The sequence below is a fragment of the Oreochromis niloticus genome, linkage group LG2 (assembly GCF_001858045.2).
Source record: "Oreochromis niloticus isolate F11D_XX linkage group LG2, O_niloticus_UMD_NMBU, whole genome shotgun sequence".
Classification (NCBI taxonomy): Eukaryota; Metazoa; Chordata; class Actinopteri; order Cichliformes; family Cichlidae; genus Oreochromis; species Oreochromis niloticus.
Window position 1 is genome coordinate 8466823 of NC_031966.2, and position 14134 is coordinate 8480956.

The 14134-nt window shown below is 41.1% G+C and overlaps 1 long non-coding RNA gene across 2 annotated transcripts; it reads right to left on the bottom strand.

Annotated features, from left to right (window-relative positions):
* Positions 1 to 3528: 3528 nt before the first annotated feature.
* On the bottom strand, positions 3529 to 13739 carry LOC109203695 (uncharacterized). 2 transcript variants are annotated; one of them, XR_003221377.1, is made up of 3 exons: positions 13698 to 13739; positions 6163 to 7852; positions 3529 to 6068 (listed from the first exon to the last, which is right to left on the bottom strand). It is a non-coding gene; the product is annotated as an uncharacterized LOC109203695 (long non-coding RNA). The 2 variants fall into 2 exon arrangements; XR_002063463.2 differs by lacking the exon at positions 13698 to 13739 and having other exon boundaries at positions 6163 to 6779; positions 7166 to 8497.
* Positions 13740 to 14134: the final 395 nt, after the last annotated feature.

The following is a 14134-nucleotide window of genomic DNA, read 5'->3' on the forward strand; positions in this document are numbered from 1 at the left end:
CAGAACTTTAGAAATTTGTTGTTTCAGTTGAAGATCTGAAAAAAAAAATGTTTTGGGAAGTTTCTTCTGTAAAGGCTGAAAATTTGTTTTTGACGCCAGAAGAAAAGTCAGACCACAACAAGTCATTAGTGCCATTAAGGTGAGTGTTGCCTCAGCATGTACTGGGCGTCATCCTGTTAAATATCACAGACCTCATTTATCTTACAGACACTAAAGGTGGGGTATTTCTTAAAAAGTCTAATAACGTGAACCTTACATGTCCTCTTGATCATCACACAACAGCAGTTTGTCTTTAACCTTCAGTAAACTGAGTGGTTTGCATCTCTTTTTCTGGATGTCTAATAAAAATATATTTTTTGCAGAAACATTCAAAATCAAGGCTGCAGCAGTAAATCCAAATGAAGCACTTAGAATATAATAAAAGCTTTAATTGGTTTTAGTGACGCCTTCATTTTCTACACCTGCTGTCACACTGGCATCACGCAGTCCCGATGACATCATTAAGGTCTTATTTTGTGGTATAACTGTCAAACTGTTTTTTATATTTATATTTAGAGATTTGGAAGGATGCAATATTTAAGTAAGTATCGTGCTGTTCTCTTCACTGCACCTCTGTCGGCTGTACCTCTAGCAGAGTCAGGCTTTCTTGCTGCTGTCTCTTACAGGTGCAACTATGAGTACGACTGTTCTGTTAATAGAATAGACCTTTATTGTCAGTTTGCATGCACAACAAAACTGTGGAATACGTGCCAGGTCTTTTCATTTTGGAGCCTGTGGGTGACAGCGATTCCCCCTCGGTCCCAAGGACCTGAAGACCGAGAACCAGCAGGACTTTTTAGCGTGTTGCAAATGATGGTTTCGCAGCGCTCTCTGAGCGGCCTCCGTGAGCGAAATCCTGCTGCTTTTATTCACTTGACGAGTTGGTTTGGTAGCACCTGTGTCGATTGCAAGTTCAGCTCTTGCGCTGATTCAGTTGTGCATTTCTTACATCTCACTGTGTAATTATCTTCTCCTGGAGGGGAATTTGCCTCACCTACAGTGCTTCAAATTTAGAATTTCTGTGACACACACGAAGAGTGGATAAATCAAACTACTGCTGAGCATCATCAACTTGATAAAAGGCTGTAATCGTGGCTCCTTTACCCTCACAGGAACTCCGAACAGTTTCTAAGGAAAGAAATGCATCCGAGTTGGAATTAACTTTTTAAACTGTCAAAAAAAGAAACGCAGTAAAAGCTCCGGTCATTTCTTTTCTACGACCTCGCTCTGCCACCTCTGGCAGGTTTATTTAAGCAGTCAAAAACTGAAGAGCTGGGCTTCGTTTGTCTTTGTTACCCCTTTTTAATATGAGGAGTTTAATTGTTCAGACTTACTGCTGCAGCTGAGATCCACAGCGTTTTATTTTAAAACAAAGTATAATCCTCACTGGTCTTTAAAATACTCAAACTGTCTGGCAGTTTTCTGAGTGTCTGATTACCACACTAAAAATAATTTCATTTATCTTTTTTTTGTTAACTTAAACATGTAAAACCTATAAAATCTTGTTGTTTAGTAAAAAGAGAGAAACTGGGCTGTAACTGATCCTTAAATGATTAAACTTCTGATTAAAAGCTTGATCACAGTCCACGCAGCGTTACCGCCACAGGCCAAAGATGGACAAGCGTTAAATTTACTTGGCAGGGATTTCCCAACATAACCGAAAGGTTTGCTGGATCAGGATTTAAGCCGGAATACTGCGTGTTTCCAGATTATACATACAGGAATTGTTCAAAAACCTGCATTTTTTCAGAGACAGTTTTTAGAGATTTCTGCAGTGAAGTTAAGAAATGCTGAAGTAATTAGAAAGTGGGTGTTTTGCTGTTTTTGTGCAGCCTGTTTTTCTGCCTGTTTTGTCCCATGCTGAGTCACATAATTTTGAAGGCTTTTCCGTGGATAACTCAGTTGTTGAGGTCATAGCTCATTTAACGTTCACCCAAGTAACGAAGAAGTTTTCGTCAACAAAACAAAACAAACAAAAATAAGCCACCGGAATCACAGCAAACCAAATTTGTTCATTTACTTTGTTTAACCTTTGCAAAATTTTAATGAGCAACAGTTTTACTTTGAAAGCGCTGGTCTCGGGTTCGGCCTTCATCACACTCGCTCAGTTTTCTTTGCACAAGTCTGAGAATGAACCAGATGACCCAGCTGTCGTTCACAGACAAGCAAAGTTTTCACGAAGCAGACATTTTTCATTTTACACCTTTAACAGTTACTTTATTCTGTCATTTATTCATCCTGATAAAAATATCAGTGAGATTAAAATTGTCTGTTTAATTGTGACCTTGGCGAGAGCAGACACTGAAATGCACAACTTCACCTGAGGCACTTTACAAATCAGTCAACACAACATCCATATCTCATGTAATAAAGGATCAGGACGATTCAAGGCGATGGGAAACGGTTTCCAGTGAAATACCATCTTAGACCATCTCAGATGATCTTAGACCTCCACCAGTGGCACACCACCGCCCACTTTTGTTTCTCATGCAGAGCTTTCAGTCGTCTCCTCACACACATTCTCAGTGTTCTCAGACGCTTCATGTTTTCTTATCAGAGTTTTATCTGCAGTCAGCAGACATGTTTTTCCTGCACCGCTGTCATCTGAAAGTGCTCAGAGATTTTTAAACTCTTTGAAATGAAGACCACCTTCATGTGACGTCTCAGCCTGATTGATGATGTTAGGATCGGTAAAGCCGGATGTGGTAAAGATATCTGGGATAGTTCGGACCTTGGTTTTTTTTGTTTTTAGTGCAAAGGTGGTTTTCTTCTTGTTTAACATACATGCGTGTTTTATGTGTCAAAAAAACTCAAAACTGGTGCGTCCACATATATTTGTCTCTACTGTGTACACATGTAATCACACTGACTCTGATATTTAAACTTGATCCTGAAAACACTCCAGGATGCTGCTGCTGCTGCAGCAGCTCGTGTTTAATCAGACGCCGTCCCAGCGGCATTAACGCCGCTGACAGATCCACTCCTGACGTGGGCCCCCAGAGGAACCGGGCTGACAGAGCCCCGCCGCTAATCCCGCGTTAGCACGGTGGCGTTCCTGCTGGCGTCTCTCCCAGCTGGAGTAAATACCTGTTCACACCTCGCAGATAAGCAGCCGAGAGCGGCAGCTTTAACGACTTTCCTCCACGACTTTCACTGTAATTAACTCGGAGGCTGCAGAGGAGACGCCGCTCAGAGCCGAACGCCAGGAGGTCTGAGGGGGTTTACAAAAACTGGTTTCTGAGGAGCTCATCGCATGTAACACTTTGTTTTTCAACCTGTTACAAATAATCAAGACAATGATTTAAGACCACAAAACTGTCTTAATGTTAAAGTAATGAAATATCTATTTTTCAGAGCAGATTTATATTTAATTTGCACTCAGAGTAAATCAGCAGGACAACAAAGAGGCCTGTTCAGTTTCTTGGACTGCAGCTTTGCATGATTTCACAGATCAGCATAATCGTTGTCATCAGCTCCTCGCCTGTGAGACATCAGCAAAATAAGCAGTTGGTGGGTGTGGTTTCTGTGGCCTTTATTATCTGCTCTATGACATCACACAGAGCCAAGAATAGAAAAAAACGTGAAACGCTGAGTGTTTAGATCTTCCTCCACTTTTTCTATCAGTGTCCTCAGCATTCTTCCATCTAACTCAGGGGTGTCAAACTCGGTTTACATCGTGGGCCATTGTCAGCCCAGAGGACAGCATATCTCTAGAGTTCAGAAACACGGGCCTACAGCTTGACTTGAAGTCAGTATAAAATATATTTATTAAAAAGAATCACAGCAGAATTCAAAGGTTTGAGCATTATGTGTCATGGTAATGTGTTAATATCTACAGGGGATTAAATATTCATGCAAAGTGAAGGTGGTGCCATTAACAGGGGTTAAAGTGGGATTTGGCAGGTGGGGTACCCCTAAGATTGGGTGTAGCAGGGCGGCGTGAGGACAAAGAATCACTTTGTTTCCATCCATCTTTGTGTATAGGCCGTGTTTAGCTGACCTGTGCTGTTGCACTTTGTGGTTTTAGCCACTAAGCACTGATTTCCATCCTCTAGAGACAGTAAACACACTATGAAACATCTTAAACATTTTAAATATGAAATGATGTCTGCTGCTCTTCATGTAACCAGTCCAGCACATTGCATCACAGTAAACTTCATCACAGTTGATTAAAATTAAATTAAAACATTTCTATTTGTTTTGCAAGAATGAATGAGGACATAATTTAAAAAATATATTTCCAGTATAAAATTGTTGTTCTTTCTGTCCCATCGTTCTTACGTCTTCCTCCATCTCTGAAAGAGTCACAAAACTTTGCACCATGAACGCGTCACAGGGATAATAAAGTAAAAACAGTGAAGTGTAAGCCGGCCATGAGAGGGCATGCATCTCACTGGAAGCTACTGGTGTTCAATACTGCAAACTCTGGTACTGATCCGATACCAAATACAGGGCCAGTATTACCAATAACATATTCTGAACACATTTTAATGACGACTAAATCACCGCGATTTTTGTTTTCTGCAATAATAAGTTAACAAAAGTGATCCAGGGCCAGGGACGAGCTGGAGTGTGATTTTAAAAAAGTGAATGAATTAAACAGGCTGCAGTGTGTTTTTGTGTGTGTGTTTAAGGGTTTAATCTGTATATACACATTTCAGTTCTTTCAAAAAAAACTACTCAGCAGCTCAGAGCTGCAGACTCTCTGCAGGCAGGTATATTCAGAGGTGTTTATGGAGAGCCCGCCTCTCCATAACAAAAATCTGAAGCCTCTCAGTCCTGGGAGACGACAGTGTACTGGTGAAAAGATCTCTGGGCGTCCATGTTTTTCTGAGAAGTGAACTTTCAGAGATCCACACTGAGCAGCAAACCTACACCTTTTCTTGTTCGAGACATTTAAAAAATTGATTATAAGCTTCGCGTCCCAGGGCCTCGGCTTCAGTTCTGCTTATCAAGCTGTGGACCCTCTTCACTCCCTCTGGATTGGACAGTTTGTTTCTGCTGCTCATCGTGTTGAAGTTAGGACTTTTTACCTGCCGGGACTCTCTGAAGGCTCCCACGCTCTCATTTGCTCAGAAAACGATTCAAACCTGTCTGCATGTTGCAATTTTAGGTTTGTAGAAGTGAAACTGTGCAGCAGTGACATCTCATAGTCTCTAAATGACTCAAACTTTTTGATTTACTCCCAAACTCCTTAAATTCTACAAGTTTGAAGGCAAAAGTAATTTTCAGTGAGGTAAAGTTGAGAACAATTATCTTACTGCTGTATAAAGTATTCATTATCTAGAGGCTGGTGCCTGATTTTTGTGTTAGAAGTAAAAATTGACCCGAAATGAAGGAAATGAGATGACTGACACTCCATTGTGTCTGAACATGTTTGGATTTGTAGACGCACAGAGTAAAATAACTTTGGTTTTTGTTCATGTGTGTTTTCAGAGTTTCCCCCTGCGTCTCTTTATTTTTCCTCCACAGTGAGGCTTTAAATTTAGAAACTCGCGTGTAACGGGGCAGCTGGGGATTCGCTTCTGGAAGAGAAAAAGACTGAAAAGAGAGAAGCTTCAGATCCTTTTAAGAGCCGATGTAGGCCATGACTCCCAGGTGACAGCTCTCCAGCCTCCCACCCAACCCCCTCCAACCAGCAACCATCTGAAGCCATCATCACCCCAAAGGCAACAAACACCAAACCCAGCGGGGAGCTCCGAGCTTTGCTTAGAGAAGCTACTGTACTCTGCAGGATGGAGAGAGGAGCTTTAAGGAGGGCCTGGGAGACCAGTTAGAGTAGCTGACTGACCCCCTTCTCTCCTTTCATCCATTAAAACTTTTCCTCTCTCGGGCTCCCTGCTGGACTCCGTGTCGTTTCTCTTCTCCAGCTCCTGATTCTCAGTTTGGACAACCATCACCGCCGCTGGCTGGGCGCCTAATGACCGCCATGAAAGCAGCCAGCCGAGGGCGGAGAGAAAAGAAAACAAAGCCAGGCCCTCGAGATGCTCCTCCCGGTCCCCCCGGAGCTCCTCGAGGCCGAACGGGTCCTGAGAAAGCGGAGACGGTTTATACGCCGGTGAGGAAGCTGATATACGAAAGCTGGAAACACTGTAAAAACACAGCCATCAAAACAAAACTCACTGTTAAAGTTTTCACATATTCAGTAATTTGATGACTCGTTCAGGTTTATTGTGTCCGCTTCTTTTAAAGCTCTGTCGTTTATCATGGAGACATATCTGAAATATACAGCACTTAAAATTTATCAGAACAGCTGTCATAAAAAAAACAGTGAAACCTTTTAGAAATCTGTGGAAAACTAAAATTAGTCCAACAACAAACTGAGTGGGAGTAGAGAACAGGTGGAGGAATGAGCTGGAGAGAAGAGGAATGAAAGACAGCAGAAGCAAGACAGAATACATGTGTGTGAATGAGAGTGGGACAGGAGGAAAGGAGCAGAGTTAGTCAAGGTGGATGAGTTTAAATACCTGGAGTCAAACATCCAAAGAGAGGTGAGAGTGCTGGCGGGGTGGAGTAGGTGGAGACAAGTGTTGGGTGATTTGTGACAGAAGGAGAGCAGCAAGAGTGAAAGGGAAGGTTTACAAGGTGGTAGTGATACCTGCTGTGATGGTTTGGAAATGATGGAGGCTGACGTGAAGATGTTCAGTGGGTGGGACAGACAGGATCAGAAACGAGTCCATCAGAGGGACAGCTCAGAGTCAGAGAGGCTGAGGGCGTTTGGATACGTGGATATGTTGGAGCTGCCCGGCAGGAGGAAAAGAGGAAGACCTCAGTAGATGTAGTGAAGGATGACGTGCAGAGGGTTGGTGTCACAGAGCATAAATTTCAACCACTGAAATTGTTTTTTTCTGTTCAGAAATGCAAGTAAATGACTGAAATTTGTTTTAGGTATTTCATAGATAACAACAATAATTATATTTCACCTTTAAAATGTTTTGATTAAAGAGTTTGCACATACTTGTAAAATAACCATCGCAGAAACATAAAGAATATTTTGGAAGTTACTAAAAGTGTTCATTTAGGCCATCTGTAGTGTAAACCTCACATTCAGTGTTGACTGATCAGCAGATAAGGTGGCGTTTACATCAATGATTGACTAAATTGATAAAATTCCACTTTAACTCACTCTGAGTTCTGTTGATGTGCTTCAGTTTCATTTACAGAGTATTTACTTCCATGTTTCTTCTCTGTTTTATTAAAAACATTAATATGAAGTGTGTTTCTGAGCTGCTCGGTTCACCATCAGAGGCCTGTTTCCTGTAGCGTGGTCAGCTGACTCCACCTCCAGCTGTAATCAACAGGCTATTTCCTGCCTGCTTGATTTAAAGCCTGTCCTGTGTTCAGACCTAAACCTAAATGCTGTCTCTTCTTTCTTCCCTTGGTGCGCGGACATTTGCACAGATCTCGGGTCCCGATTGGCTCCTGATGCGTGTGCCGATGGCGTTGTGGTCCCGTCGGCAACAGCGTCACATGCAGGAAAAGTTTTACAGCTTCATTTGTCGGTGAGGACAAATCGGCTGAGATCTCCCCGCAGAGATTAATGGCACGGCAAATCATGGCTCGTGTTGGCGGGGCGACAGGCGTTCCCCGGGTGCCGTTCCCCGTGGCTGCGGCTCATTTAAAAGTCGTATAATCTCAAAGGTGATGGAGCGTGAGGAAAGCACATCGCTGGACCGGGACGTCTGACAGCAGCATTAAGACCTGCCAGGGCCGCTTCACGACGCCCACAGGAGCCCCCCTCCTACATCACTCCTGCCTCCATCCCCCATCATGCCTCAGCCCCTTCATGAAGGCTTCATGAGGTGGCTGGTCTCTGTGGAGACAGAAGAGGCTCCTGCTTCACCCTCTGCTCCACCACTCAGTTTTATTTAAGCTTGATCTAAAAACAGCCAAACGAAACCTCATATTTACCAAAATGTATCTCTACCTTTACTATTTCACACGATGTGACTGTGAGGTTAAAAATTTAACTCAAAACTTTTTAAATCATTCAAAAGTTTTGTGGAGTCATATTATAAAATACTTATTAAAGGATGAGTCAGTAAGTTTGAGTTTGTGGAACAGAAAAAAAAGAATGTTGTACTCAGATACACAGATTAGTGTGTAATTACATCTTCTAACAACCTGATGTGTTCTCGTAAACTTAGAATCACACAGTCTTACATGTTGGCTTGAAAATGTTCTTCCATGGTTACAGTGTATTTCTGTAGTTTCAATGTAACACTGTAACAGTTTCATGAAAAAGACAGTTCTAGAATGTGTTACCCCAGCAACAGCTCTGCAGCGTGATACGTTTTGCTTGAAAGGATGTTTTACCAAAAAATAAATAATAATAATCTTCATGTGAGTCTGCAAACGCCTTCTGAATCGGTTTCAAAATGTTGCCTTGAGAATCTTTTTTCACTGCTACTGTGTAACATGGTGAGGATTTTTTGTTAAAAAAAAGACATAATTTGTACCAAAGCATTCTCAGAATGTTGCTGTCTTAGTTAACCTTCGAACCTTACAAGAAAATTCTAAGAAATGATAAACAGCCTTTGAACATTCTCCAAACTCTCGATGAAAGCATGTAGGTAATACTGAAAAACACTCTCTGGGCAACAATCTGTAACAGTTCTCAGGGTGTTGAACAACAGATGTTTTTTCTTTGCTTTTTTCTTAAAAATCAAGTTACACTGGAAAAAAGAACATTTTATTTTAACTCAGTAACACCCTGTTTTATTTAACCTTTGACCTTACAGGAAGGTTATTTTGAATGATAAGCATCATTCAAAGTTAGGGATGGGTATTGATAAGATTTTAACGATTCCGATTCCATTTTCGATTCTGTTTAACGATTCGATTCTTTATCGATTCTCTTATCGATTCTTGTTTTTAAAAAGGAGAACACTAAGGTCGATTAGCTTAGAACTGTTTTATATCTTCTCTTTCAACAAGATAGAAATTTAGGAGTAACTTGGCCTTACAAACCCAACAGTGAGATCTTAAGAGATCCACAGCCTACGGCTCTTCAATGGAGTGTCACAGGGTCCCGGGGAAATTGTAAACGTAAAATAATAAAATAAATATTCTTCTGTAGCAATAACAAAGTATAACATAAATTATTCTGTAGCAATTACACAAGAATATCCAGTAATGTCCCTGCCAACAATTAAACACATTCACTTACCATCTGCTGTGGCAAATGGCTGCAAGGTTTTGACCACAAACTAGTCACTGCTCGGTGACATGCGGGCCTGAAAAGAGACGCTACCGGTAGACTGCAGCGACAACTGCCAGCGAGCGCCAGCCAGACTCTGTCTGTCTGTCTCATCATGGTCACCTAAATGCACAATGGCAGGTTTTGTAATAAAGCAGATCGCGCTAACATAATATGCACTGTTAGTTGATTATTTACCTGCCGCATTAACGGGAGATGACGTGCAAACGTTACCGCTGCTGCTGCTGGGTTGAGATTCACGAGTCCGGAGCGGAATTAAAGACATTCATTTAAGTTCATCGCGTGTTTTGTGAGCGAATGCTTTTGCATATTCGTAGTGTTTCCTCCCTTAATGAAATATCTACTTTGCAAGTATTGCAAGTTGCCCTGAACGGATGACAATCCGTTCTCATAAAGTATAAACAAACTTTTAAGCGTTTGAGCCGCTTAGGCGCCGTGTTTCCTGCCAGGTACGCTCCGACGCTCCGCAACGTGGTGACGTCATTCGGGGTGACTGGAATCGATAAGGGAATCGTTTGCAAAAATGGCAAACGATTCCAAGGAATTGAAACAGTGGGAACCGGTTCTCAACAAGAACCGGTTTTCGATACCCATCCCTATTCAAAGTCTTAATTACATTTTCACTTTATTAAAACTGGAACCGTCTCCCAGGAGTGCGGAGTGCACAAACTAAGCAGCTCTAAAGAAAATGCACAAAGCCCAGGTTTTCATTGTGGCAGATCTGGACTGCGCACTGTTGGGGTAAAAACATCGACTGTCACAAGTGTGAGAAGAGAGGCCATGTAGATCAGCCCGGCAGAAATAAAAATGGTCGTCTTACTCAGCAATTGTAATAAGAATACTAACAGGGTGTTATTTGGTTGTATTAACAGCATTGTTTCTCCTCCACCTCAGCACGCTCTGTTACTCTCTGATGATTATTGTAATGTGCTTTTCAATCACTTTGGCTACGTTCACACTGCAGGTCTTAATGCTCAATTCCGATTTTTTGATCAAATCCGATTTTTTTGTCTGCTTGTTCACACTACACATAAAATGCGACATCAAACGCGCTCTAGTGTGAACGCTCAAAGCGGCCCGCATGCGCAAAAGAAGACGTCACACACAACTCGCTCTGTTTAGACCCAGAGCAAACAATATTGTTTGACTGATGGCCCTTAATATAAAGACTTCAGACTTTATGTTTCCAAATTTTTGCTTTAAGTTATTTTGTTATTTACATAATAATGTAAATAACCTAATAATGATCCTTTTTGCTGTTTTAGAGGAGCGGTGCTTCAAAGGATAGCTGCAGATTTCTGTCAGAATCTGCAGAAAATACAGTAAAAATAAAATGTTCACATTTCTCCAACGTGGTCTTCCTAACAGTTTCACCGGATGGCAAGAAATCGTTCGCGATGTCCTATCGGGCGCTTCTCCGGCGCTGATAATTGGCGTCTGTCTTGTGTCAGTGACGTAAAAGACGGATTTAATGCGACATGACCGTTCAAACAGCAGTCGCTTTCTAAAACATCGGATATGTATCGGATTCAGTACCACATACGAAAGTGACCCAGATCGGATTTGAAAATATCGGATTTGTGCCGTTCACACTGTCATACCATGATCGGATATGGGTCGCATAGGGGCGAAAAAATCGGATTTGATGCGCTTTCGCCTGCAGTGTGAACGTAGCCTTTGTAAGTCCAGTGATGGACTTGAGATCCGGTTCCTCCGCTTGTGAAGACGGTCCTCAGATTACACTTAATGATTTAACTAGAGTAATAGGTAAGATGAAGCCATTTTCACACTTGTTAGAGATATTACCGCCTTCAGCACCACTATTGGTCCGTTGTTCTATTATTAAAGCGAGGTGTGTTCCCTTTTACTTTAAACATGCTGCAGTAACTCCTTTACTGAAGAAACCTACGTTTGGTGTCAGCTCTGATTTGTTTGCAAATCATTAGAAAAACTTTCATAAAGTCAACTACAGTCTTTATTATGCAACTCACAGATTTGGTTTTCAATTCTCCATTTATAATTTCAGACTGATGACCATAACATTTAATAGTTTTAGGGATTTGTCTGTCTTTCTGACTCTGTGTTTGGTTTCCTTCATATTTAGTCTGTAGAAGGACTTCTGCTGCCAGGGCGAGTAAGGTCTCTAACCTGTGGGGTTCCACACAGCTCAATTATTTCTATGCAGATGACATTCCACTGTATATAAGGCTACATTCACACTGCAGGCGAAAGCGCATCAAATCCGATTTTTTTTGACCCTATGCGACCCATATCCGATCATGGTATGACAGTGTGAACGGCACAAATCCTTTATTTTCAAATCCGATCTGGGTCACTTTCGTATGTGGTACTGAATCCGATACATATCCGATGTTTTAGAAAGCGACTGCTGTTTTAACGGTCATGTTGCATTAAATCCGTCTTTTACGTCACTGACACAAGACAGACGCCAATTATCAGCGCCGGAGAAGCGTCCGAGAAGACATCGCGAACGCTTCCTGGCCATCCAGTGTAGATGTTAGTGAAACTGTTGGGAAGACAACGTGAACATTTTATTTGTACTGTATAATCTGCAGATTCTGACAGAAATCTGCAACTATCCTTTGAAGCACCGCTCCTCTCTAAAACAGCAATAAGGGTAATTATTAGGTTATTTACATTATTATGTAAATAACAAACTAACCTAAAGCAAAAATTTGGAAACGTAAAGTCCGAAGTCAAACAATATTGTTTGCTCTGGGTCTAAACAGACCGCGTTGTGTGTGACATCTTCTTTTGCGCATGCGGGCCGCTTTGAGCGTTCACACTAGAGCACATTTGCTGTCGCATTTTATTTGTAGTGTGAACAAGCAGACAAAAAAATCGGATTTGATCAAAAAATCGGAATTGAGCATTAAGACCTGCAGTGTGAACGTAGCCTAAGTCTTTTCAGCCTCACAGCTGGATAGTAGTTCACTCTTTCACTTAGATCAGTGACTGGCTCTCCAACAGTTACCTTGTTTTAAACTTGAACAGTACTGAGACCATCCTAAAATCAGTCAGGCTCTTGCTTCGTTTTGTTCATCTGCAACGTCCAGCGGTTGACTTCTTGGTGTAATATTTGATTCCTCTCTGACCTTTGATTCACATGTAAAATCTGTTTCACATTCCCATTTCTTTCATTTAAGGAACACGTCTAACACGTCTATGGCTGAACTGGAGAAAATTATTCATGCAGTTGTGTCACCGTGCTTAGATTGTTGTAATGTCCTGTTTACCAGTTTAGATAAATCATCTCTTTCATTCCTCCAAGTGAAATAGTGATGGGATTTCCGGCTCTTTTTAGAGAACCGGATCTTTCAGCTCGGCTCACTAAAAAGAGCCGGCTCTTTCGGCTCCCATCCGGCTCTTCAGGTTGTTTTGTTCCTTTAATTAATTTATTATTAACAATAATATAAAATTATGCACAAAAGGAATTACTAATGTAAAAAAAAAATGGTTTTATTTATATATGTTTATATATAAATATATGCGGTGGACCCTAGAGACAAAGCACGTACAAACTCCAAAACATATTTCTAGCGTTAACTGAACTTCCAAAACAGAGCTACCTAGATCACTTAAATTACACAATTGAAAGCATATGTGTATTGTTTGTGTATTTATACACAAGCACTCATATATATTCAAATTTAAAAAAAAAAAAAAAATTCATTTACCTGTTACTATTACACACCAAATCCGGTCGTTGGTACTTGCTGGCTTGTGTAGCCACTAGGTAACAAAAGCTCAACACTGCGCCTAGCATTCTGGAGCACTTCTGTTGTGTTTTGTACGTGTTTTGGAGCTTTTACGTGTTTTGGAGTTTTTACGTGCTTTGGAGTTTGTACGTGCTTTGGAGTTTGCACGTGCTTCGGAGTTTTTACGTGCTTCTGAGTTTTTACGTGTTTTGGAGTTTGTACGTGCTTCGGGGTTTGTACGTGCTTTAGAGTTTGTACGTGCTATGAAGTTTTTACGTGTTTTGGAGTTTGGACGTGCTTTGGGGTTTGCACGTGCTTCGGAGTTTGGACGTGCTATGGAGTTTTTACGTGCTTCGGAGTTTTTACGTGTTTTGGAGTTTGGACGTGTTTTGGAATTTGTACATGCTTTGTCTCTAGGGGCCACTGTAAATATACTTTTATTTATTCACTCCACATTGTAATAAATAAATAAATCATATAATACAAAAACCAACTATTCACATTTCAACTTTTAACTATTTAAATTTTCAGCTTTTTCCTTTTAAACAAATTTAAAGTGAAACAACGCAAAACACTGCAAACCACAACACAATTAAATATAAATTAAAATATGAAAACAAAAAGAAGATGCATATTCTCTGTCATATGGGCCTGCATGAATAAACTTTCTGAATCCTTTATCATCTGCAACTAAAAATAGTTGTGGAAGATTACTATACCTTTCTAATGAGACGTTGTTGTCCCTGGCTCTCTTTCTCTGGCTACGTCCACAAGTACATGGGTATTTTTGAAAACGGAGATTTTCCGTTTTCGTTTTAAAAAATAATCCCGTCCACACGTAAACGCAGAAATGAAGGAAAACGCTGCTAGGAACATGCCAAAGCAACAGGTGGCGATATATTCCTAACCGTGTAGAAATGTTGGCCAATCAGAAGTCTAGAAGCCTCGGTGGGAAACAGTAAACAAAGATGGGGCATAGAAGCAGAACCGAGTCCTATGTGTGGAGGGACAGTGACTGTGTGTGTATATGTAAGCATTTAAACACTGCAGAGAGTAAAACTAACAGTAACAGTATTGTAGAAATTCATTTCACCGAACGAATAACATGGCGCACAGTGTGATGTCAAAAAAGGCGCACACCTTTGACTCTCCGTTT